This window comes from Parasteatoda tepidariorum, chromosome 7 (assembly GCF_982258835.1).
Source record: "Parasteatoda tepidariorum strain Cologne lab strain chromosome 7, Ptep-v5.0, whole genome shotgun sequence".
NCBI classification, from domain to species: domain Eukaryota; kingdom Metazoa; phylum Arthropoda; class Arachnida; order Araneae; family Theridiidae; genus Parasteatoda; species Parasteatoda tepidariorum.
This window is the reverse complement of record NC_141761.1, coordinates 63,656,127-63,683,116: the sequence shown is the minus strand read 5'-3', so window position 1 is coordinate 63,683,116 and position 26,990 is coordinate 63,656,127. Positions and strand designations below refer to the sequence as shown.

General features: G+C 30.4%; 1 long non-coding RNA gene across 2 annotated transcripts in view; it reads right to left on the bottom strand.

The window, feature by feature from the left end:
* LOC139425957 (uncharacterized) overlaps nucleotides 1–26,990 on the bottom strand; it is a 123,831-nt gene that overhangs the window by 14,326 nt on the left and 82,515 nt on the right. For both annotated transcript variants that reach the window (XR_011637128.2, XR_011637127.2), the window contains one exon: nucleotides 1,934–2,025. This is a non-coding gene — a long non-coding RNA (uncharacterized LOC139425957). The remainder of the gene's footprint in view (nucleotides 1–1,933; nucleotides 2,026–26,990) is intronic.

Genomic DNA, 26,990 nt, shown 5'->3' with positions numbered 1-26,990 from the left:
GTACTTATAATTTCAATGAGTTAATTAAAATTATTAAAATGGTTGAGTTTCTTTGCTGAAAACAAATAATGCGATGGAATAAAAAGCGTGTACATTATATTTAACTCTAATATTATTCATACGGGTAAACAACATAGAAAAAAATTTACATGTCTGTTATATACGCTTAATTTATTGAATTTTTATCATAATGAGTTATCCCAGCTTCCATCTGGTTCGGTTGGTTGGTTGCTTGGATTTTATTGGCGCAAGAGCCAGAAATGGCTATACTGCGCCAGGCACTAGGTTAAAATTTGGTCACAAGGTTAAACTACGATTTTATTTTTTAAAGCAGAGAATAAAGTTCTATGACTTTGATAAATTTTAAAAGATTGTGATGTATAGGGTCACCAAGTAAAGATTGAAGATCAGGGTTAAAACTGCCAAAAAAAAATTTCTCAAGTATTTGAATCGTCTGCAGTCAGTAAAAATATGCTTAATGGTGATAACAACTTGACAGAATGAACAAACAGGTGCAGGTTCGTTTTTCAATAAATGCATATGGGTATATCGTGAGTGGCCAATGCGTAGCCTGTTTATTAAAACATGAGTTTTAGGGTCAATAGGCATTATTTTACTGTTATCAATAGAAGGGAAAATTCCATGTAATTTATTATCATTTTGTGTATTCCAGTGTTCTTTCCAGGCTTGATAAACTGATAATTTACAAATTCGCTTGATGTCCAATGGTGCCATCTGGTTCGATTTCTGCAGCACTCTGATTGTAAGATTTCCAGCTTATACTCAAAATAATTTGTATAATAATTTGCATTTTATGAGAATTCGCGTAAGGCATTGGATCTATACCCTAACTATTATCTTCGACAATCAATGATAACGGGATATATTTGACACCGTTATTTGTTTAAAAAAAATAAGTTTATTTTTATGGCAAATTTCACTTGCAACAACCATTAGCATATCCAAGGCAAGAATAACTTGCCCTGTATGTTTGACAAGATTTAAAAAATAAATGTAAAATTAATTAGAATTTTTTTACTATCAAAATGTTCAGATCAATCTGTATTGTTGCAGTTTTTATTCGAATTCAAGCTGATGGTACTGAGTTTTGGAAATAAAACAATCCTTTAGACATAATATTAATTTTTAAATATTTGCAGCTAATATCGCAACGCAAAAACAATAAAGATGCAATTATCATTATTATTTGATTTGTCAGTAAAGCATAAAATAATACTTTGAATAGTTTGTTCCTTACACATCTATGGATTTATGCAGTAATTTAAGGAAATAGTAAAAAAGATTTCATGATACAAATATTAAGCAATAAAAATAATATTAAATATTTTTTGATAAACATTTTCGCTCCCTCTGATAAGATCAAAACAATGCATTAAATATTCAAAACTGAATTTTAAATCAGAGTAATTTATAAACATATTTGTCGAGCAAAAGTTATATAACATTTGCTTGCAACTCTTATACCTCTCTGTGGGAAACAAAAGTAATTAGAAATTTAAATTGAGTTTGATAAGGAAGATACATAGTTTGTTTAAATATTCACAAATTGTTTTAACTTTTGCATTACATTTAGAAAAGAATCATTACTGTTTAGCTGAACTGATAAAATTTCGTAATCTTTTCAAAATAATGCGCACAATAAAATAATTGAACTTTTTTCTGCAGGCTAACACTGTTAAGGAAGTTATATGTTAAGTGCGAGAAATGCTTGTAAGTAATACTTTAGAATATTTATTGCTAATTTGGATCAATATAACAAAGAATAAGTGCTATTTAGGATCAAACTATGCAAAAATCTCCACTTACATGTTATTTCTCTTCAGAAATTTATTTGTGTTTTTTTTCATCCACCGTTGTATGAAACACATAGAATATCAAGAAATAAAATGAGCTTGCTATTTTGAGTACTTACATGAAATTCAGTCGACCAGGAATAGTGTCACAAATATCGCCAAATTCACAACAAATCGTTTCATATTGTAACCAGCACCTACTTTAGGGGAACTGAAACAATAAGTTAATTAAAAAAAAATCTTGATATTAATATTTTGAACACACGATTAGAAAATGTGGCACAGTTTATTTGCAAAATTACCTAAACATAATGTTACTTTAAATTCATTATATTTTAACAACATTAGAAAAAGCTATTTTCATGAAAAACTTTAAAGTAATAGCCACGCATTTGGTATATAGTTTTCGATTGCTGGCAAAGAATCGGGTTGTTTGGCGGAATTTTTGGAATTTGCCTAAAATGATCGACGGGATTTGACAGAAACAACCAAATTTTAGATCAATCATCAACAATTCCTTTATTGTTAACATAATTATTCCGTTATTCTTAACATGATTATTCCTTTATCCTTAACATATTTATTCCTTAACTTCAAATTCCATTGAACTTTATACTTGGGCGCTTTAACGTTACTCACTATAAGTTTTACAGAATGAAAAGTAATATATTTGTAATAAAATAATAACTAGCAATAAAATTAGGACTTAAAGTAAGTTGTCTCTATTTTGAAAGGACTCAGAGTTCAGAACGATTAACCTGATTGGAACGATTAACGTATTCTAAAATTTATGTATCTTAATACAGTTTAAATACATACAGAAAATAGTTTAAATACAAAATAAAACCATTCTTATGGATTAAAACGCACTCTATCATGGAAGCTGCACTTTATAAAATGTTTAAGAAAAATACAAGCAGATGAAACCACTAGAAAAAAATATCCTAAAAGCTCGCTCAACTCGCAGCTTGAGTATAGAAATAAAACCTTCTAAGGGACAAATAGGCAGCTTAGCGTAAATTACCGAAAAATGAATAAATATAATATTTTGGCGTCAGTGATAATGTTAAACATTAATAGGTTTATTCTTACTATTCCAAACGGCATTTCAACTTAAAGACTTTTAAATGTATTAAGTTCTAATACTGTAACATTTTGGTTTCAAATAATAATACTACTAATAATAAATTGCTTACATCTTTTCTGATCAGGAATTTTAAAATTTTATATTATTTTCCTTCAAATGAAAGTATTATAAACTCTATAAAAAAATAAGTACTAAGCGATTATTGGTACCATGAAGAAAATTTAACCAACAAGTACAACAACGCCAGGTTCTGATTTGCACATGTCAGAGACTACCAATAATGCACATAGAAGAATCGAATGCGACAATGTCTTGAAGTATCAGAATCGGAGTTAAACAAAAATGAAGACCAAAATTTAAATGAAATAAGCACTGGGAAGATTTAATTTCACTTAGATGTTTTAAAGAACTGACAATTAATTTTTTCGGCAATTTTAGCTGTAACTTTCTATTTGTAGATCTTATAAGTTGAAGTGTTATCCTCAGAGAACTTTTGGCTTGTGTGTTTTTAGATATAGTTGTGTTCCTATGGATTTTTCTCTTTATTTTAATCTTTGAATTTTTGAGGTTTTTTGTATTTATTCTTATTTTGTCTTCCATTATGGGGCCTTGGGGGGCGCAATCTGTTTTTGGTTAGACCATTGGCTACAGAAATTCTCCAGCATGTTAGCAGGACAGTATGTCCCCAAAAGAAGCACTGTTTTTGCTGACATAATTTTTGAAAGTTCGTTCGGTTTTTATTTAAGTTCTCCCATATTTATTTAAAATACCTTGAATATAATACAAAGTAATAATTACTGAAAATATTGTGAATATTTTTTTATTTGCGAAACGTAAATATTTTATTTTATTTTGTAACCGTCATTGAGCAGCCGACCCAGTTTTTTGGGCTTACGACTACCATTGTTCAACCCCGTAGTCTTGTAATTTTGAACCTAATCCAGAAGACAAGGGAACTCCTGGATTAAGTATTGGGAAACATTTGTCTTCGAGGAGCACTTTTTGATTGAACTCGCATTTACATTACATGGAAAGGAAAACCACGAAAACTTCCCAAGGTAGCCTGAAGAAAAGGGAACTATAACCTCTGATCCATATATCTCTGAGCATATTTTACGTCAGCACTGTTGTCGGTGCAAGCTGGATGCAGAATTCGTATCGACCAGCCATCGCCAGGGATTCAAACCCGGTTCACCTCATTGGAAGGCGAACACACTCCCCTCTGAGACATCAGGGCTCTAACAAAATAATTTACACTAATGAAGAAAGTAGATTTATTGAGAAATTTTTGGGATATATATATATTTTTGACAATATATCGCGTATTAAAAAAAATTGCCCTAGTTAATTATGAGGGTTAATGCTTGTGTGAGTGACAACTCGAAAAAGCAGTCAACATCGACACCAACACATGGTCTTTAAAACAATAAGCAAAAGATGAGAAAATGAAAGTCAACAGCGGATAGATGCACGAAACACACATAAGTTATACATTTGAGTTCTTACATTTAAGGATTACATCAGTTAAGTGTCTCAATGTTAAGAAAAGTTATTTAAACAAAAATATTTCGTCTAAGCTCAAAAAATTTAACTAAAACTGGTTAGCAAGCTTAAGTCCATTTTAATTTCCAGCTGCAGGTGTCAATAAATGCGAAGACAAATTTTAACATTTTAATGTAAATCCTCATTTACTTGGTTATGCTGTCTTTTAGTTCTTGAACAGCGCCATTCATTTAAATTACTTTTCTTTTAATGTATGTTTTGCTTTAGAATGTATTATTTACTACTTTTGATCTGTGCATTCACTGAGCTTAAATTTATAACAGCTAAATTTTGCTTAGTTTATGCGAAAATATCATTACAACTGAAATATATTGGCTCACCTAATTAAAAATAGCGAATAAGTGCACAGTATGTTTTTAAAAAAAAGTTTCTGATTTTATTACACATTAATAGTGCCTTCGCGATAGCTAGCATATATGTATTTTTTGAATCCAAGCATGTTATAGTGAACATTTAAATAACCAATTTAACGCGTTACCCGAGATATAATTCAAGTTTGCAAGATACAAAAATTAAATTCCTTCTCTCTTGCGTAATATGAGTTAATACTTACATATTGTCTTTAATTCAGATTGCATCTTCTTAAATCTCAAAATACTTGAAATTCTACTTATCTAAAAAGACGAACCGGCTGATCGCCAGAGGCGGCAGGCGTTACGAAATTAGCTTATTAAAATTTTTAATAAGTAATTATTAAATTTAATAGTGACAAAAGCCGACCGGCCTGTGTAGGGGGCAGGGAACTGTCCTTGCATCAGAAAGGTCCTGGGTTCGAATCAAGTTCCGGGCAAGGCATGGATGCTTCTTTCTCTCTCTGTGTATTCTATGTCTTTGCTCCTTTGTGTGTATGGCCTATAAACGGGTTGTGGTTGTGTGAATGGCGTGGCAGAAGTCGAATTCCTGGTTATAAATGGCGCCACTGAAAAACAGGAACAATTGCTCCCCCACTGCCTAAACAGGCATACGAGAACAAAAAACTAGTGACAAAAAACGATTTTGATGCTAATAAATTTCTTAAATATTTTAAACTATATATTTTATCATGAGTAGATAGGCAGGTACTTTATTTACGTTGCACTAGAGCTGAACAATGGGCTATTGGCAACAGTCTGGGAAGCATTCCCGAGGATAATCCGAAGACATGTCATCGAAATTTTGATCCCCTGCAGAGTCTTCCCTGCTTTGGCAGCCCGACGATCAGGGTGCGAAGTCGAGCACTTAACGATAAAAGAGTTTAACGAGGACCGATACCGAGCACCCTCGTTACCTATTTAGCGTGAATAGTAATCGCTCTAATAGTCACTGTAAGGAACGTTTTACAATATCTTTGGCAATTTTTCTATGCATCAGTCACATTATAAATTATTGCTTTATAGCTTTTAAAAATTTTACAATGCAGTTATACTCAACATGAATACAGCATTTATTTAAGAAATACCGAGTAAAGAAATGCAGAAATTCCGAATCACTTAAGAACTGTTTTGGAGAGGTGAAGAAAAGTGCATACTACTTAAGAAAAGCTTTTTGTGTGCTTCTTTTCGTTTTCTTGAAAAAAGGTGATTTTCAAATGGCTCCTGACTCTGAATTGCAGATGATGAGACTCGAAGACATCACATGGGAGCCAATTTTCCAATTCACGGAAAAAAAATAAAATGAAATGTTCTCAGTAAGAGGCTTTGTTCCACTTTTTCCTCTCCGCTATACGAATAGATATGAGTCTTGGGACAGTTTTAGCAAAGTCGACTGAGAATCAAAGTTCTTTAATTTATTCAATAAAAAGCTTAGAATTTTCGGAGAAAACAATTTGTATGCATAATTTATTTGATAATTTTTCTTTGTATAGAACTGCCTTCTTCTAAAACAAATTTAAGATTGATCATTTTAAATTTTAAAAAAGAACTAAGTATTATTCCTTTATGGTATTGTTTTAGTACTTAACGATGTTCTATAATAAAATATTTTTCTGTGGTAATCTAAAATAAATGGAGTATTAAATGTATTGTATTAATAAATAAGTAATTTCATATTTCTAATTTTGATACTATTGAAAACAAAACTGTCATATGCCTTAAAATATGTACTAAAAGCATTTATAAATGAATTTAAAGTACGTAGTTAGAAGGCATTTTTTTTTTTAAAAAAAAGTGCATTTCAGTTTTGTTGTAAAATATTTTAATATTTTATTATACATCCTTTCCTTTCAAATAAAATCTTTTCAATGCTCAAATTAATACAGATAATTGCAAAAATAACTTTATTTTACTAATTTAGAACTTAAAAATTTACATTATTGTAGACGGAGAAAATTCTCCATGTCCGAAAATTTGTTCATTACCTTAAGAACATTTCCGATTAAAAGAAAAACAATTCTTGTGTATAAACCCAAAATATACGGTCTTTAAACCATTCATTTGGTAATTTTACCATTCGCAAGATACCTGTTAAGCAGAAATTCTGGTTTTCAAAATTACAGTTCTTATTTCAACCCATTTAGTAAAAATTACAAAACTGAAAAGCAAATTTAACCGAATAAATGTTTTTTTACCATGCTCTAAGTCATGATAAAATTACCAAATCTTACCACAGTTACCAAATTTCATCACTTATTATTAAATCATATTTTATTGTAAGTTTAACTGACTGAGATCATTAACAAAGTGCTTCGATAAAATTACCACGGTTTTTAGTTTTCCTACAGAGCCAAAAACATGTTAAATGTTACCGTATTCTGTTAGTTTTGATAATTTTTTTCATTGCAGTGTGTTATATCAACACACTGCAATAATGTAGATTTTTGTATATACAATAATTACTTTGATTCGACCAGGTATTGACCACCTTAATTGTGTAATTTTAGATTAAATGAAGTCAAAAAGATATACATACCAGAAGTCAATAGTTAACATTTAAGGGGAAAATAAACGTAAAATACGTCAAAATCTAGCAAGTCACTACTGAAGAAGGCAGAACTGAATGTATAGAAAACAGTTTGATTGCCAGATTTAAATTAAAGGTGCCTCCAATAATGCCTTTTATGTGCGACCTGCTTCTTCCAGCAATCAAGCAAGTTTCTCAAAGTTTCAATCATGATTTCTTCAGTAGTAGTTATTTAAAATCCACTAACGTTTTGATAATTCCTTGCTTAAATATTAATTTGGGCTCTAATTGCGCATTACTTGATTAAAAATTCATTCGCTTCAAACACATGAAATTGGAAATAACAGTCAGCATGCTTCAAGCACTCAAGGCCCCCCATTTTCAAGAATTGCATTCTCTTTTTATTTTCTTCTTAACAAGGATTCAAAAAATACTTACTATTGGTGGTCATTTTGAAACAAATGAGGTTTTGAAACAAATTAAATACTTGTTGCATTTTATTATTCATTTTTTTCTCGTAAAAAAGATTTTGTCTTTTATTGAGTTTTTAAAACTAATATACTTATTTCTTATGTTTTAAATAATATTTTAAAGATTCTATAAGCATTTCAAAGATGAGAAAGATATGGGGGGAAAGCTAGCTTGGACATGTGGTTCCTATGGACAGATAGAATCATTCTGTCATTGATAATTCATTATTATTTTATATTTTTTTTGCAGATTTACATCATTTTCTTAAAACTTCACATGCAGTTACATAAAAATAACGCAAATGTTTAGTGATCATTTATTAAACAATTTTAATGAGGTGGAGATTTAATTCTCAATTTACGTTGATGGTTTCTGCTGGCGAAAACAAGGTTTGTTAAGAAATCATGTGTTCCAACTAGCATATGCCTCATTCAAAATTAAGACAAGAACTAAGTTTTTAGCTATAAAAAATATTTAATACGTTCCAAATGAATCTTGATAATTTTTTTAAAAAAAGTTAACCCACTAACTCCTACATTAATAATTATTAATTTTCAAAATAGCAAATATATTAAAACAAAATATGTGATTGCTCTGAAAGATTTATATTAGTAAAATACATATAAAAAGTTGTTTTCCTCGTAAAAGAATTCAATTAGTTTTCAAATAATAATTATTACAATGGATTTTAAATCCCTCTAAAACGCCATTTACCAACGACACGCATTAGACTTTAAGGCATTATTCTGAACAGATGGGTTCAACACTAATGGTTTGCTTCATTAGGTTGATCGTCGGTCCATTAATGAAGCGGTAAAGCAGATGATACTGCAATCAATCTCTAATTGACGCATTATGAACTAGTTTGGAAGCAAATAGGATAAAATTTATATCTTATTAATCTGCATAAGATTTCCAAGTTACTGCCATTTACTATGAGACTAAGGATATTAATTCGTGACTATTTAAAGAAAGTGAAATATACAATTTACAACAATATACAACTGTAAACTCCTTAAAAATATCACAAAGCAACTTACCAACTTTAATGATGTATTTTAGAGTTCAATTAGTAGAAAAGAATTTTTTGAACTAATGTTGTTGTTGGCGTTTGCCTGTAAAGCAGAGGAGTGTGATTGTTCTTGTCTTCCAATGGCGCCATCTATGGCCAAGAATTTGGCTTCTGCCACACCCATACGTCACACCCGTTTATAGGGTGCTTCCATTCATACATCCATTCATTCATCGACAGATCGTAATTTTGACCTGAATCAGAGAATGCTCAATCTCCAATTCGGTACCCCCAGAGGTATTGATTTGTTATGAGAACATGGAGGACTTTGCAACTCGACAGATTTAACGTGCATCTGTCACCATTTTACTACACGGGGAGTTTTCGGTCGGCAGGGTTCGAACCCTCGAGTTCTCGAACATGAGCCCAGCGCCCTACCGAAAAGGCTATCCCGGCCCTGAACTAATATTCATATTATTTATTCATTGCCATAAGAATTAGAATCCCAATAAGAAAGAGTGTTGCTATTGCTTCCAATGCCACTTGCTAATACCAGAAAGACTGCTTGGTCAAACCAATCGAATTTAAGGCAGGTTACGCATTTCTTGCTTTTCAGTGGCTACATATATGGCTAAGAATACAACTTCAGCCACACACGCGTCACATCCCGTTTATATGGTAGACCCATTCATACATCCATTTATTACTGCACAGATCGTAATTTTTACCTGAACCAGAGAATTATCAATCCTCAATTCAGTAACCCCTGAGGTATTGATTTGTAATGGGAACATGCAAAATTTTGGGACATGACAGATTTAACGAACACCAGTCACCATTTAATGAACGGGAAATCTTCGGGCGCCGGAGATTAATCTCCCGATCTCTTGGATATGGGTCAAACTCATTACCAGCCAGGTTATTCCGGCCCCAAAGAAGAATTTAAGAATAAAGCAAAATTTTATATACATAATTTTAACATTGATCTTAATAAATGTCTAAAAAATTAAAGCAAAATTGTCATTTAATACAGAAGAAAATTCAAAGGAATGGAGGTTTTAGTGCCCTCTTGGGCCACTTGTAGCACAAAAACATAATACCATACATACTGACACTGAGACATGACACTGAGGCATATTATGATGTCCAGTGGCATCGCATTCCCCAGTTGCAGTAGAAACACTACGAAATCGATTAAATTCGGAGGCCGTCCAAATTGTCTTTCAAGTGGTCACACATGTGCTCGTTAGGTGACAAATCTGCAGATTCAGCAAGCCAGAAAGAGTTATAATGTGGTGAAGGTATTCATGTGACACTCTTGATGTGTATGACTGAGCATTGTCTTTAAAAATGGCTCCCGGCAACCTAACACATGTGGCTGAAGGATGTTACGAACGCTGTGCTGTCTTGGCGTCATAAATTAAAATTAAGGGTCATCTTTTATCGTTGGCGATGGTAGCATATACCATCACATCGGCTACAGTCGCAATTTGCTACTGTACAGCGTAGGCTGGATTGACACCCACCCACTCTAGCCTTCGTTTGGAGTGATATAATTCTCGTTGGTATTTAACTGCAGCTGAATGGAGCCAGGACATTTTCAGTGATGAGTCCAGATTTAATTTAAGCAGTGATGACCATCTGGAACGATTGTGGAAGCCCTGTGGTGAAAGCCTCAACTTGTTTGAGTACAACAGTACACCACTTATACAGCTGGTGCGATGATCTGAAGTACCATCGGGTATGACACACGATCAATTTTAATATTGATCCACAGTGCCATAATAGCCCAGTAGCACGTCGTTCGAAATAGTCTTCTGCCATATGTGTTACAAACGTGTGGCAAGAATTCTATTACCCATTGTAATCTATGTTCTATTACCTATGTCACTATTAGCATTGTGACAGGGCTGCCAGTAACGAAATTGACACCCACTCACTCTTTCCTCCGTTTGGATTGGTATCTCTCTTGACGGGATTAGAATGCAACTGAATGGAGTCAAAACATCTTTAATGATGAATCCAGATTTAATTTAGACCGTGATGAACATCGTGAAAGATTGAGAAGGCTCTGTGGTGAACGTATCAATCCTGCCTGGGTTCAACAGCACACCACTTCTTCAGCTGGTGTGATGGTCTGAAGTGCCATTGCATATGAGGCACAATCACTCTTAATATTGATTCACTGCACCATGATAGCGCAGCGGAACATTTGTGACATCCTTCAACCACATGGGTTGTCACTTGTGGCAGACCTCCTAGTAGCTAGATAATGTTTCACTTTTTAGCAAGATAATGTTCTTCAACACGCACCAAGTGTGTCACATGAATCCCGTGGATGAGATGGGACTTGTATGCCTTAATATCCAACCGTATCGTATTATGCAGTCGCTCCAGAAGCAGCCCAAGAATATACTAAGCCCCCCCCCCCATCCCATTCATTCGTTTTTTTTTTTCCTGCAATAAATGAACTTTTTGATTTGAGTTTTTATCATTTACTTATATCAACGCTAGACTTGCATATCGCTTCATTTTGATTGCTTTTTTTAGGTGTGCTTATTTTTATGGCAAATCAGTGTACAGGTAGTATGATAATGAAAGCTTTGCTGCTTCCTTCATTAGGCGTATCGTTGATAGTGGTATATATGAATGTTCATTTAGGCCAATATTAAATGAATAAAACAATAACAGTTGAGTTTCCAGGAAATAATGTGCAAATCATTGAATGTAAATTTAGATTTTATTAAGTATAATTTGAATCAGATAGTGGCCATATCTTGAAAAAAATAAGAAATCCCTTAAAGGGATGAAATAATAATACTCTCTATTGAGAGATCATAAAGCCAGAACAACATTTCTTATCGTTAGAAAATTAAGACTGGGAGGCCCCCGAAGGGGTCCCAGCCTCTCCAATTTAGAAATTCAAAGTGAATATATTTATTCTCAACGGACAGAGAAAGAGTATGGGTAGGAGATCCAAAATTTGGCGATTTATCATAATATATCTTAGCCAAAAACAAAGCCAACTAGTATATCCACATGGGTTTAAAAGAACACCTTGGCGATCACGAGTCGCCAACAAATTTATGTGAATTATTATAACCATGCAACCGAAACATTTAGCCGTTGGAAAATTAGAATAAAAAGTTATAAATAGATTTATGTTTTCGATTAGAGGCGACATTGAATTAATATGTCTGCTTAATAATGAAATAAAAAGAAAGTATCCGTTACATTGATCTGGAAGAGAAGAAATAAATATTTTATGTTCGTTTAAAAAGATTAAGTTTTTGATTTATTTTAAAAGTAATTCTATTAATAAAAATAAGCTTAAGTAATGAAGGATATTTTAAAAGATAGAAAATAAATATGTGTATGCCAATTCTGGCATCACAGGTAGGATCTTTTCCAAACCATAAAATCATGCGACAATTATTTTTGTTCATACATAAATGTCAAATAAATTGGTTTCTACCTTTTATTTCCTTTTTTTTGTATTTATCATTTACAGAACTAATCAAGCATTGGTTTGATATTTCACATCTTCTTTAGTAAATAATCTTAAACGAAGACGGTTTCATTTTATTTTCACGAAGAATTTAGCTGTTTATCAATTTATATGCATGCAACAATAAAATTCTACTTTTTTTCAAATAAAACAAAAGTTTTTATGGTCTATTTGCTTAAGAATCTCTCTTAATTAATGTGCAGTTAAAAATATTACTACAAAAACCACAATGATGTTTACTCATTCCTGCCATGATGATTACAATATTTAGAAAGTAACGATGTAAAATTTATTTTATTAGAAAATTATAATATTAGGGAATCAAATTATAATACTTAAGTAAACAAAAGTAACAGTAAATTTTATATCATTTTTTAAAGAGAATCTTATGTTATTGTGAAGGTGTTACATTATTAAAAAGTCATGATTACCTGACAAATCATCCAGTGTTTAATAAATAATGTAAGAAGAATAATTAATTTTTTTTCTTTATCTCTTGACATCATAAATATTAATAAAAAGTTTTAAGTATGTTACAGAGTTAGTTAAATTGTGTACAAATGATGAAAATGTATTCCATCGTGTTAGCATATACATAATTAAATTCTTTACCAAATAAGAAAAAGCCTTCAGATTAATTCTGCTTTGGCAGATCACGTCATATCATACATACATTGCACATAAAAACCAAAATTTAATCAACAAAATTTAATTTATAAATAACATAACATAATATAAATAATATAAATTAATATAAAATATTTTTTTAATTAAAGAAAAAACCAATAAGCTGTAGCAAACTCAAATTTCTAGTTTATTTAAAATATTCAGGATCAATTATATTAAATATTGAAGACTAAAATATATTAAATATTCCCGACTAAATTACATTAAATATTCAATTACCTAACTAAAGAATATACAAACAATTTAAACACAATTTAAATAAAAGGTAACACATTGATTACAAAAAAATAAAATATTCCTCACCAACTCTCTTTTTTGGGGGGAATCACTTTTTACTTGGTTTTGCTAATTACTTATCCAAAATGTTTTTTGAGATCACAGTATTTAAAATAACACATCAAAGAATGCATTTAAAACTATAATCACTTTAAAAACTGAATACTCAAATAACGCGAAGCTTTCTTCCTTCTTGACGAAACCAGTCCCTGCTACAAGCTACGACCAGAACTTTCATCAAAGTGAAGAAAAAACTCTCGTCACTTCTTGACGAAAGATTAAAAGATTCAAGATTTTAAAAAAAATATAGTCATTTTATTTTTTCCAAAAAGAAAAAAAAAATTGGATATTCGGTAGTGTGTGCCTAAGACAGGGATGGCGAACCAATGAACCGCGTGCCATTTATGGCACGCGACACACTATTCCGGGCACGCCACCAATTAAAAAGTTCACTATGAAGCGTGTTAACAATTAAAATAAATTTACAAGAAGCAAACAAAATAAATAGACTATTATTAACAAAAAAAATTAACAATTAACGCCAACAAAACAATTTATGGCCATAAAAACCAAGATAACAAATAAATAACAGATAAAAAAAATTTAGCAGTCCTGCTTAAACTAACATCTTACAACCTAATATAAGTTATTTGTCATCTAATCTGCAACAGAAGTCGCACTGATGTTACTTTAAGTTGAATTACGCTGATAACTGACACATTGCAAAATGTTTTTTTTTTTTTCATAGTAAATAAAGAGGTTTGAGTTGATAGTATTTAGTATTATTATTTTCCCAATAATCACGAAGTCAAAATTATTTGACGGCACGTCTATGATCTCATTAAACAATTTTTTGAAAAAATGGCACGTTGACATAATGGCATAAAGGTTCGCCATCCCTGGCCTAAGGTATCTAAATTTTCTAATACTATAACTTTATCGTGGGCACTATATAGCTGGTTTAATGTCACCCTAACCTCACAAAGAAAGACACACAGAATAGAGGAATAAATTAATCGTATACCAGAAGCGGGATCTTCCTGATACGAGGTCAACTCTTTGTCCACTATACAGAGGGTCGACTGATTTCGTCATTATATTTGCGATTGTCTAGTCTTCATCCTAGTTAACAATTTCCCACAATGCACTACGATGAGGTTTCGAGTTGAGAAAACGTTTTCATCATATATTTGAGAGTTTGCGAGAGTCACAAATCTCGTGATTTCTTTAAGAAATGATTCTCAAAATTAACAAAATACAGTTCAAGGATTGCTGAATAATCAAAAGTGAGGGTTTTAAATTCTGAGAATATAGTTAAAACCATTTAAACAACTATCAAAAGGTGACTAAGCACTTCTGTAAAAATTATCGAGCTTTTGGAATTTCCATACAGTCAGAATTACGATCATTTTTACAATATTTTGGTAGTTTTAACCATATTTTTTTTCGAAGTGAGATTTCATCGTCTTTATTAAACAAACCTCTAAGAAAGCATTTTTCTCAGAAAGTAACATCAATATTTTTAAGTTTACAACAAAAACGATATTCTTTTACCAAGACATTTTTAAAACTGTTATGTATGTAATAAATAATGGAATTTTTTTTCTTGACGATACATGGACTTCACAGAGCTTTTACTTTAATTGGATTTCCAGGCAATTTATTTTATTTAGTGAACTGTTTATTTGAAACACATTCCTTCAGTTATTACTAGTAGAAAAACACAGCTAAGGAAAAAAGGTCGAAAAATATATGTACTTAGTTTTTTTTTTATTATTATCATAAACTCTAAAAGAATAATTTACGGTTTATGTGCTCTATTTCTTATTTTTGTTTTTTAGATGTAATAGAAAGCGTTTTCCAGATTCTACCGATTTCTAAAAGATAGTATTGTTATGATTTAATTAAGTGGAACATTAAAGGAATTAATTAAATAGTATTATACTTCTTTGAATCTGTACACTTTATACGTCAAAGTTTAAATTAGCGTTGTCAATGATTCAAAATATCAATTACAGAAAAAAGAGAAGATGATAAAATGCAGCAAACAAACCATAGAGTTCACGAACTAATTTCTTAAGGACAATAAACTGATTTTTCTAAACCATGGTCTGGAATTCCTTTGAGTACGGGTTGACCATCGAAGGTTTTCGTGGTTCTCCTCCCCACGCAACGCAAATGCTGGTTAGTTCAATCACAAAGTCCTCCTCAAAGGCTAATTAATACAAATGCTTTTTCCAGAAGTTTCCCTGTCATCTGGGTTGGGTTCAAAATTACAAACACACGGAGATTTATATTGATGGCTGTAAATTCAGAATTGGGTCAACTACTCAATTGGCTATAAAATAAAATAAAATGTCCAATAAGGTCCATAAAATTAAGTATGGCGCAAGTGATAAGAATTTTTAAACAAAATGTGTCACTTTTTTTAATTAAAAAAATTACGTCATTTGATTTTTTATGAATTTCAATTGAAAATGATTGATTGATAGAAGCAATATGTGATACTGATTGATATCATGCTGCTTTATGTTTTTATACTAAAAAAATGAAAGAGTTGCTTAAAAATAGGGTCGCCCGCAAAGGTTGTCTACGCGGTTAACTTACTACCTTTTCACTATTGCAAGAAAATATAAAGCTTCGACACTGTTTTTTTTATAAAAGTTTTGTTATTAAACTTTTGGAATAATATCAGTTTTCTTGGGCCACCTTGTTGTACACATATTTTTTTGTTAAAAATACTTAAAAATATTTATTTCGTTTTGCTGCAATACGATTTTATGCAAGACGTATTTATATTGAATTAATAACAATAATAATAATAAAACTCAAACTACGAGAACTAAATAAAAAATAATCCGAAAATAAAAGGACAGCTATATGATTCACTTAAAAACAATTCTATGGACAACTGAGGTCACTTTTTCCCAAATAACAATAGATTTATTTAGCCTTATCTCATTGATACGTCTTAAAGTGAATACGTTTCTGGTTGAAATAATAGTTTTATCTTTATTTTTAAAACACTTTCCAACAATTACAAACTGAACTTTTGTAAACAACAAAACAACAAAGCTACAATTTCTATACAACGTTAGGAAATAAAAAAAAGCAATTTAATCTGAGATGCTTCAATTTTTCAACGTTTTAGTTAAAGCTTCAATAAATCTTATTCTTTGCTCAAAATCCTTTTTTAATCAGTAAGATAGGGTTTTTTTTTACTGTGAAAAGTATAGCTATATTTTATTTCAGCTTCCAACAGCTTATAATATAGCAACAAAAGATAAATAATTATCTTTTTTTTTGTAGAATATCATGATTTTTTTGTTAATAAATATAATAGTCTATAGTAAAACAACGTGAATAAGCAAAAATAATGGTACAAAATGAATATACTATTTTCGTACAATTATTTGCCCTTAATGTGTATTGCTTAATTCATACATGGCATGAGTAGTCGATATAGACCTCGCTAAGAGCTGCCTAGTTTTGTTAAATAGTATAGTTATAGTAGAGTTATGTTTAGTTAACCCCTTGCTTTTCAGTTCCTTCAAAATGATAGGCCTAAGGTTCACTTTATATTTTTGTACCCGTGGTATTTCTAGGCTAAATTGTTAAAAATAACAGGCTGAAAAGATTAAACAATCAATTTATGATACACAGAATCATGTTTATTAATTAGATATATACATCAGATGGCATTACCAGATTATTTGTAATGTGTTTAGAGATGTAGTTTGCTTAAACTATATCTCAGAACTCATCAAGCAAGCATATTTGAATTTAACCAACTATTTAAAAATAAATATATGTAGTGTGTGTACACTTAATTTGATATAATTTTCTTAAATAAAAAATTGGATCTTTAATGACCGTTTTCTTCAAAAATATTCATTTTTTAGTCTACCATTATATTATTAGTAAATGAATGCAATATTTCAAACGTAGCATTTATTTCTAAACAAAATCTCGTTGCATTGTCTAAAGTTTAGCTGGAAATAGTGTTCAAATATTTTTCTTTTAGTCATTTAGATCGAAACAAATGTAAAAAATTCTTTTTGGAGAAAATAGAATCGAGATAGTTTTAATACGAATCGATACTTAATCATTTAGTTACATTTGGTTGAAGAAAACGAAAAGGGTCTGTTTTTATTTGTAGTTGAAACTTCATTTTTTTAATAAAAAAAAACCGACAGAAAGGAATTATTTTGCAATTTTCACTAAAACAGGCCTTTTTAACGCTTCAAGTTTGTTTTAAATGCAAATCTATTTCAATTCTCTATCATTTAATTATGTGTGTGATTGATAGGTAAAAGATCCTGTTTAATTTGCAATTTAGTCGTATTTACCAAATAAAAAACTTTACTACCACCCATTTCCGCGTATAATTAACGTAAGAAATTGAAAAAATTAATAAGCGTGAGACATTTGGATCTTAAACATTATTTTTTTATCGGAGCTAAAGAAATCGATTATAGAAAATAATGCAAAATAAGTAACATAACTCTAAGCTTCGAAAAATACAATGAAGTAATTTCATTATTTATTTCCTAATTTTATCCAATCACAACTAATAAAATTATATTAGTTTAATTAATGACATCTTTAAGAACAAAAGATGTGTGTTACCTTTCATTTCAGATAGTAATTACACGCACGAAGGACTTAGTTTGAGAACGTAAGGAAATAAAAATACTAAGGAGTCATAAATTAACTGTGGTGTTAATGCATTGAAAAGGTAAAAATAATTTACTATGAACTGCATTTAGAAAATTAAGGGAGGAGAAAATAATAAAACAAGTTATGGAAATAAATCGCTGAAAATCATTTACAATCGTTAAAAAAAAACTTGTATAAGTTTTACATCGCTATGACTTGTTGCGATATAATATTTATTAGATGTTTAGTGGATTTTATTGCCATAAATATATTAAGTAAACGTCTGATTTCAACGAAATAACCTGAATTACATTAGTAAACAATTATGAGGTAACTCAAATATAAGTACACTCATTTACAGGGCTCGCTCTAAGTATATAAAAGTATTTTCCAGTAAATTAGCCAAATATCAAAAGTATTTGCTAATTTTCGAGAGTCTTCGAGAGTTGCAAATCTTAATAATTTTTGTGGTTAGTTTTTTCCGCTTAGAAAACTATTTTACGGTAGTTTGTATCAGGCTTATATTATTTGGATCCGATTCGAATTGGTTATGCTGCGCATCTACCGAAAATTACTGTAATCGAATGAAACATTCTGATATGTTTAGAAAATTCATTATGACGTAATTTTAATTTATTTCCAGTGGAAAAAAAATTATTCACCAATATTTTTGCTAAAAAACAATTCTATTCGCCAAATTTACGATTTTATCGCATTTGGAGAGGTGGCGAATGCTCAGAGTGGGCCTTGCGTTTAACAAAATTTGATTTTGATTTGATTATTGACTTAATGTACTAAAAGTTTCAAATGGCCTAAATTCAAAATTACTTATGTTCCTTGACATTCAAATTCCTGTATTTTTTCTCAATGCAGTAAGGTCATTGAATTGTAATTACCTTAAACAGTTTATTGCTATAAACAATTTATTGTCATTAGAAAATATTTCAATAACGATATGCACACGATAAGATGATAATGTTAGATAAAAGTTAGTTACATTAGACACTACAATATTTTTTTTTACTGGGGAATAAATTAAAGGAGAAAAATTTATTTTTGATGAAATTTGTTTACTTAAAGAAGTGTTGATAGTTATTTCGACAATTTGAAATTTCTGCTCAGGACACATACAAGGAAATGGTTTTAACAAAAACAAAGGAATTTTCGCGATTTTTGAATATCAATGTTTTTGCAGTGTAGCTGATTAGGAAAAACGAAACCACCTTAGGACTTGATTTTGTCCACCTTCTTCTACGTTAAACCATTCCACTTAAAAACATCATTTTTTCCTTTACTTTTTGATTCGCAAAGTTTCTCCTTAAAAATTGCTAAATATCAATTTATTTTAGTTGTTATTTTACCATATCCAACCAAAAAAGTCGCCCCACCATAAAATAATAAAGATATTCAAACTGAAAAAGAATTGATTCATGAAATGATTGTAAGAAAAAATATTGTTTTACCTAATTATATAATTGATTATTTTTACCTCATATGCAATAACAGCAAGGATTTTATACGTGTTATCTAGGCCCACTTTATGAAGCTATTTTGTTCCACAGCTGCGTATATACTATAGCTGAGACGGCTGATAAATCCATCTCATGAGAGGGATTTGAATCCTAGCGTTGATATCAGGACAATTCCATGAAAGTGTCAACTTTTAAGCAAAAATTGTTTTTCATGAATTGCATATTTTGATTTTAAAAATATGTTCAGAAATAGCCAAAGTCTACTTATTCATGTTTCATTTTTGATAATTTTAAGTTTTTTGAATCTAGCAGTATTCTAAAGTAATCACATAGCTGACAAGAGAATTGTTCACATTTGTGCTGAAATTGTTTTCTTGAAAAACACTTATAAAATAAAATAAATGTATCTTTCATTTGCAATATTTTGATAAAATTATGCATATAGTACGAAATTTAAACATTTAAAACATAGTCTTTAAGTCATTTTAAGTTTAATATATAAAATAAAAGTAACTTTTTTTTGTGTCATGCCGTCACATGTTTTAGTATTTTTTTTAAAACTGCAATTAAATTTCAAAATGAAAATGTGTATATTTTGGAATATAAAGCAGATATGGCATAAGAATCAATGAGAGATTATAAAATTTTATGCATTTGATTATTAACTTCCAATAATTAATTTGACGGAATGACACATCCTCGGCGATAGAATGACAAAACGAGTCTTTGAAAAGCCTATTTAAAAATTAGAGAATTATTTATTTTTCAATTAACCAATTGGCTAAAACAACTGTTGGAAGACAGATAGAATATTGAAAAGGAACAAGATCCCCATAATACGATGGAAAAAAAAAGCCAGAGACAGAAAAGCAGATAAGAAGGCTTCCGCCACAAAAGCTGAACTTAAAAGCTTAGATGTTGTGCAGAGATAGTGCAAACAAAGAAAAAATCTGATTCTACCAACCTCTTCACATACAAATAATTTAAATTCCCCCTACAAATCTTGGTAAAGCCGTAAAAAAAGTTGTACACTCACTTCCAAAATCAACAATAAAGTTAAAAAAAATTAATTCAGTCTTAATGTGAGAAGTATTTAACATTCAAGTCAAAAGAAACTAAATTAAGTGAATGTCGATAAGCTGTTTATTTTGGTTAAAAAATTTAACTGTCAAGATGATGTTAGTTACAAGCCCTCAGGTGGTATGAAGGATTCAGTCATAATACAAACTCAAAGTAACGAAGAGTGCACTAAAAGAGGCTTTTCATTTGTTTAAAGAAGCAGATAATGATGTAAAGTGTGTTTCATTTTTGTTAAGTGTGTTTCATTAATACCTCGCAACACATGCACCTATAAATACCACGTAAATGTGAGGTTGTTTTAAAAAGCCAAACAAGGCGTTGTATGCTTTAAAACGGCACCTAATATGCAGAAGAATTTTATGATTTCATAAAGTCGAAGCAACAAATTGTTGAAGTTTTGTTTTTGTTCAGCTATTCTATTTAACCCTTTCGCGCCGACTGTCACAAATACGTGCCAGTATAAAACCGTATCGATCAGGACAAAAAGATAAAACTGGTAATCAAACTAATTTTTTAGCAGTTTATTTGTGGGCGGAGTTATAATTGTTTGATTTATTTAATTCACCATTACTTTGTTCAAAATAAAACTATTTAGTTATACCTTGAATTAACATTGATTATATATGTGATTAAACTAACAATAATTAAAGTAAACGCAAAGTAAGTCTGTCAAATTAGAAACGACTGCATTTAAGTTACCGTTTTTTATTTAATTACATCCTGATTCTGATTTTGTACGAATGCTTTTCTGAATCACCCGTCCCCAAGGGGTTAAGAGAGGGCAAAAGAGAATGACTTCAGCTGGTCACTTGTTACAGCAGCATTGCCAGAGACAAGAGACGTGCACTAGACGTTCATGTAGTTGAGAAGAGAATCATCAAACTTAGAATGTTTTCTAATTTTAGCCAAAACCAAGTGTATGATTTGAAAGAAGGCCACTGTTTTGAAGAGGAAAACATGACTGAGGAGACTCTTTAATCACTGTCCCATATTTCAGAAAAGGAACATTTATATGTGGCTCAAATTACTTTGATGGACCATTTAGATGTTAAAGTACTAAAAAGAAGACGGGACAAAAATTGATTTATGCATAAGTTTCCTGAGAAAGAAGATAAGATGCGTCATTGGCAAGTTAGATATAAAACCTCTTCAGAGACAAGCTAATTTTCAAATTGTTCAAATTTTTACTAATTCTGTTTATCGGTTACATACACATTAATCATGTTTATCTGTTACATTCTTTTTATCATTTACATATTAATAAAACATTTTTTAAGTGAAAAATTTCTTCCACTAAACTTTTTGTCATTCTGTCACGGTCGTTCCGTCACAGCAAATAGATGCAAATAACTGCTAGCCAACCTGAGGTTAATTTTCCAAATTCAGATTTTACATTGCATACACATTATACTAAAAGTAAAAAACAGTTCAGAAAAATAATAGCTGCAAAATTCGCAGAAACTACCAGTTTTAAGCAGCATGCCAAAAGCTTGGTTGCCAAAATGTCATTCTATCACACAAATAAAAAGATCGTAAAATAAAAAATAAAAAAGATTGAAAATCCTTTTTTTTTAGTTTATGAATCGCATTATGCCAATAATAATGATATGCATGAGAAAAAGCAATGCTCACTTGAAATTAGATGCATAGAAACTTAAATGAAATGTTATTTTTCAAGTCGAAATGTCATTCCGTCACATATGGAATTGCCCATCACAAAATTTCTTCCATTCTATCAATGCATGAAAATACATTTCTTCAATACTTTCAATACATGTGTCCTGTACTGTTGTATCGGTGACCCTAAACTATTAGAATACGAAGCTATCATTCATGTATTAATAAGCACAGCACCGACAGATCACCTAAATTTTAAGTTTCATTTGTATTGTTAGGAAACTATGATAATTGTAACCGGTTACAAAACCGTGCAGTTTTGTATTCACTGTTTTCTAACTGCTCCAATTGTAAATGGTTTAAAAATTGTAAAGGAAAAGAAACGTTCCCAATCTTTAATATTACGGTTAATTGGTAGAAGAGTTTGCTTAAATTCAGAAAGAAGTCAGTCAATTTTTTTTTTAAATTCAAAAAGGAAATTCTAACTGCTGTTTTACTTTTCTGCACTTCAGAAGATCTTTAATTTTAGACTGAAATTTGTTGACATTATTACATTGCGAGCAATTTCGAATGCTAGTTAGCTAGTTAACTGGTTTTATTGAAATTGAAAGGACTAAAATTATTTTTTGGTCTTTCTGCAAATAAATTAACAAAAAATTTTGCTTAAAATATTAAAACATTTCACTAAATCTACTTCTCGAAATAGTTTTGTATAATTTATTTTGCAATTATCTTTTATCAGAATTGTTTTTGTTTTCATTTTTATTCCCTAATTCTAATTAATTGTTTTTATTTTTATTCCCTAAGTTTATTCCCTAAATTGGAAACTTAAGCAACAGAAACAATAAATAAGATCAATTATCGAAACCAAAGTCACTTAATAATCAATGAATAAATGTTCTCGCCCGAAAATTAATGTTGGCAATTCATTATTCACCCTTAATGAAGCAGGAAGAATTGAGTGAATGTTAGCTCGACATTCACTTCCTCTTTTCACCTAGATTTCAGATAACACCTTTGGAAGTTGCAATTTGTTTGGGTTGAAGTGCAATTTCATCCTTGTAGAGAGTAGCTGACTTCTAACATAATTAACATGTTTTCAAGAATTTATTGCTGATAAAACAATAAAGCTTGTAAACAGAAGAGTAAAATGAGAATTTAAGATTCTCGCTTTCGAAAAGCTTTTTTTTAGATGCTATATATGACATGACACTCTAGATGGTGAGAAGAAAAAAAATCTGTAATTAGTAACATGAAATAAACTTTTAATTCACAAAAAAAACTTTGCTCTTGAAGAGCGAAATTACATTATGTGTAATTTTAAGTCAAAGTTGAAATAATATTTTCTTTATTACCTTACGTATAATTGCTTTTTTTTATTTTTGTTCAAATAAAAAATTAAAATAAAAACTGATCAAGATTATTTTAACTGATAAAAATTGGATAAACAAACCATAATATCGTTCAAAATTGCTTCAACCTCTAAACGATGGTAAGTTGCAACAATTCATTTTATTTCATTGCCATCATTGAACAGCCTTCCCAATTTAGGGTTCACGACCTCTAATGTTCAACTCCGCAGCCTTGTAGTTTTGAACCCAATCAGGAAGACTCCTGGATTCGATCCCGATGCACCTTATTGGGAGGTCAACGCTCTATCCATTGAGTGACCACGGCTTCTACATGATGTTTGATAGTAACAGATTTATTCGAAAAAGGCTTTCTTTCTAAAGATATAATCAACAAAAATGTATGTGGCTGCGTAATTAACATGCACGCCCCCTTGTAGTGAGAAATTATAAACACACATATGCGTGCCAATATTTTTTTTTCAACATAAACATGTAAAGAAATGCTTTGTAATAATTGCTTATAATTCTTAAGGAGTTATTAAATGTGTAAAATCTTTCCATATCTTCATGTTATTTCAAAAAATTTGCTTATACTCATATGAGTTTTAAAATCATTTACGACTTTAAATTTATATTCGGAAGAAAAAATAATAATTTATATAAATGAGTACTCCGAGAAGAATTAAAATTGTCAATAAAAATAAATGCTTACTTTTAATTTCATGAAAGAAAAAAACATTTCTTTTTCTTATAAAAACTAATTAAGGTATCAAAGACACGCAAATTTGATAATATAAGGTACTTAAAATTTGTACGGAATACTTCTCTATTTTTTGAAATGACGTTTAAATTACACGATTTTGCAATAGTTTTTTTTAAAAAAAAACAATAGGATGGAAAACTCCCATACGTTTTTTGAAACAATTAATCTTATCTTTGATTTAAAAAATCAATGCACAAAAAATGAAACAAAATAAAACGAGAGATTCGTAATTAATATATTTGTTTTATTGAGGAAAACATTTTTTTTAATACAATGGAAGAATGGTACAACGAAGTGTAATTTAAGATAAAGAGAAAACAAATGACTTTTATGAAAGGATTTCTTTGTTCTTTAAATACGTATGTACATTCTAATTTATTTTGTTCCTTTGGTAATAAAAAGCTAGTTATATTGTTAAACTCTGCAATATATCATTAAATGTAATTCCATCTATAACTAGAATAAACGTAATCAAAAAAACCATGCACTAATTTATCGGTAATGCTTAAAGGATATTACCAAATAAAAAGTTAATTTTTTAAAAGATAATGAGCTATTATGTATTGTTCTTTTTTAATGAAATATATTTACAATGATAAGTGTTTTGAAAAGAATGCATTTTTATAGCTTTATTCTGTGTTGAAATAAAATGTTAATTCATGAAAATCATGTCTGAAAAGAAATTAAAGTTATTATACGAAGCTTAATGTAAGGGTGAAAAGTTAGAAATCTCAAAATTAAATTTTAAAAAATTGCTTTAAGTACGCTCTTTAAATAAATTTTGCAGTTTCCTCAATAGTTTTTTGGCGTAAATTAATAAAGGGAAGTAATAGATACATTGAGAAAAAAAATATGGTTAAAATTACCAAACTATGGTAAAGTATGGTTCTACGGGAACACTAGAAAACTTAATAGTTTTCACCAATAAATTATACATTAAATTACGGATTTATTTTTTTAAATTTTCTTTTATGTCTAATGGCAAAAGAAAATGATAAATTCTTACAAAAACAGTAAACAAAAAGGTGAACAACAAGTAAGAGAAAAAAGTCACTATCTCATTAATAGATTTCGGGCACTCCAGTAGCGCCTCACCTCAGAGTCCCCACGCAGAGCAGAGCATCTCAATAGATGATTCCTGTCCATAAGTTCATTATTCGAGCATAACGGGCAATTTGGGTCAGCGAGAATGCCGATGCGGCTGAGGTGGTTCGCCAGGCAATCATGGCCCACCGCAAGTCTGAATTCTGCAACAGCTTTATTGCGGGGCTTATAGGCAATACTCTGTTCTAAGCTGTTCCTCCAACTTCTTGAAGAAATACGAGAAGTGAGCAACGCTTTCCAGTTTTGTCTCATAAAATGTTTGATATAGAGTTTTGCCGAATGAAAGGATTTAAGAGTGCTTGGCTGTTGAATTATTTGAGTGCCTTTCTTAGCCAGCATATCGGCCTGTTCCTTGTCGTAGATATCGCAATGTCCTGGGATCCATTGGAGTGTTTTTTGTCACCCTTCTATCCTCAAACTCTCCTGGAGAACCTGGCAATTCTGGATAGTCCTAGAGATAGGCATTCCACGAGATTTAATAGCATGAATGGCAACTTTGGAGTCAGACAGTATGACTACCCTCTGGGGGCATTTTGTTTCAGTGCAACATAAGTAACCATAACCTCGCCATCAAAGGCAGTTTTCTGTTTTCCAACTGGCACATAAAAAGAAAAGATGGAAGAAAATATCCCAGCTTCCACATTCGAGGATAGTTCGGTCAAGGAGCCATCTGTATATACACGTAACCATTCAGGCTCTGGGTAGAGAGTGCCGATAGTTTCAAGTGCAAGGATCTTTAAGCTGCTTTGAGGCATTTGACTCTTTAAGAAATGGTTGTGAGAGGTCCAGATTGGTGGATATCTCAACGTGGTTTACAGGGTTAGGGAGAATTATGGTTTTATAATATGCGAAAAAACTTGTTAAATCTTTTAATTTTGTATTGATATTTTAGATCATGACATAAAAACCATTTATTCGGTTAAATTCTCTTTTTTTTTTGTAAAATATGTGGTAATAAGAATAATAATTTAGAAAAGCAAAATTTTCGGTAAACCGTTATCATATTACCAAATGAATGGTTTAAATGCCATTTATTTTGCTTGTATCAGAAGTATGATTATTCGTACCATTAATATCATAACCATGCAGTACGGTAATTTTACCTGAATTTTTGTGCACAAGATGCAATTTTTAAATGCATATATTAAAGCGCTTGAAAAATATCAATTTTAAGCCATGATCAATTGAATTAATATAAAATAAAAATATCAACTAACGAAAATGACTTTTTTTTAAATTATCAAAAAGCGTAAACTATTTTAAGTTATGATGAGTCAATGTCTAATAAAAATGTGATTAAAATAAAAGTGTTGTTTACAAAGTTGGTGACAAAAAGTTTTTAAGAAAAAATTTTCAGTCCTTCAAAATTTCGTTTTCAAAAACAACATTTGTGTGAAGAACAGCAGTTCAAGCAATATTAATTTCATATTATTTAAGCAATATTTAAATCAATTCTGAACATTTAATCTCTTTTTAATTCGTTATATGCATTAATCGTTCCATGAAATCCAAATGACAATGAGAAAAAATAACGATGGTAGTGACATTCTAATACTAATAATAATCAAGAATTGTATTTACATATGTATGTAAAACAGACTTATTTTTACGTTTGTATTAAATAGCAGAAGGTGACGCATATATATAC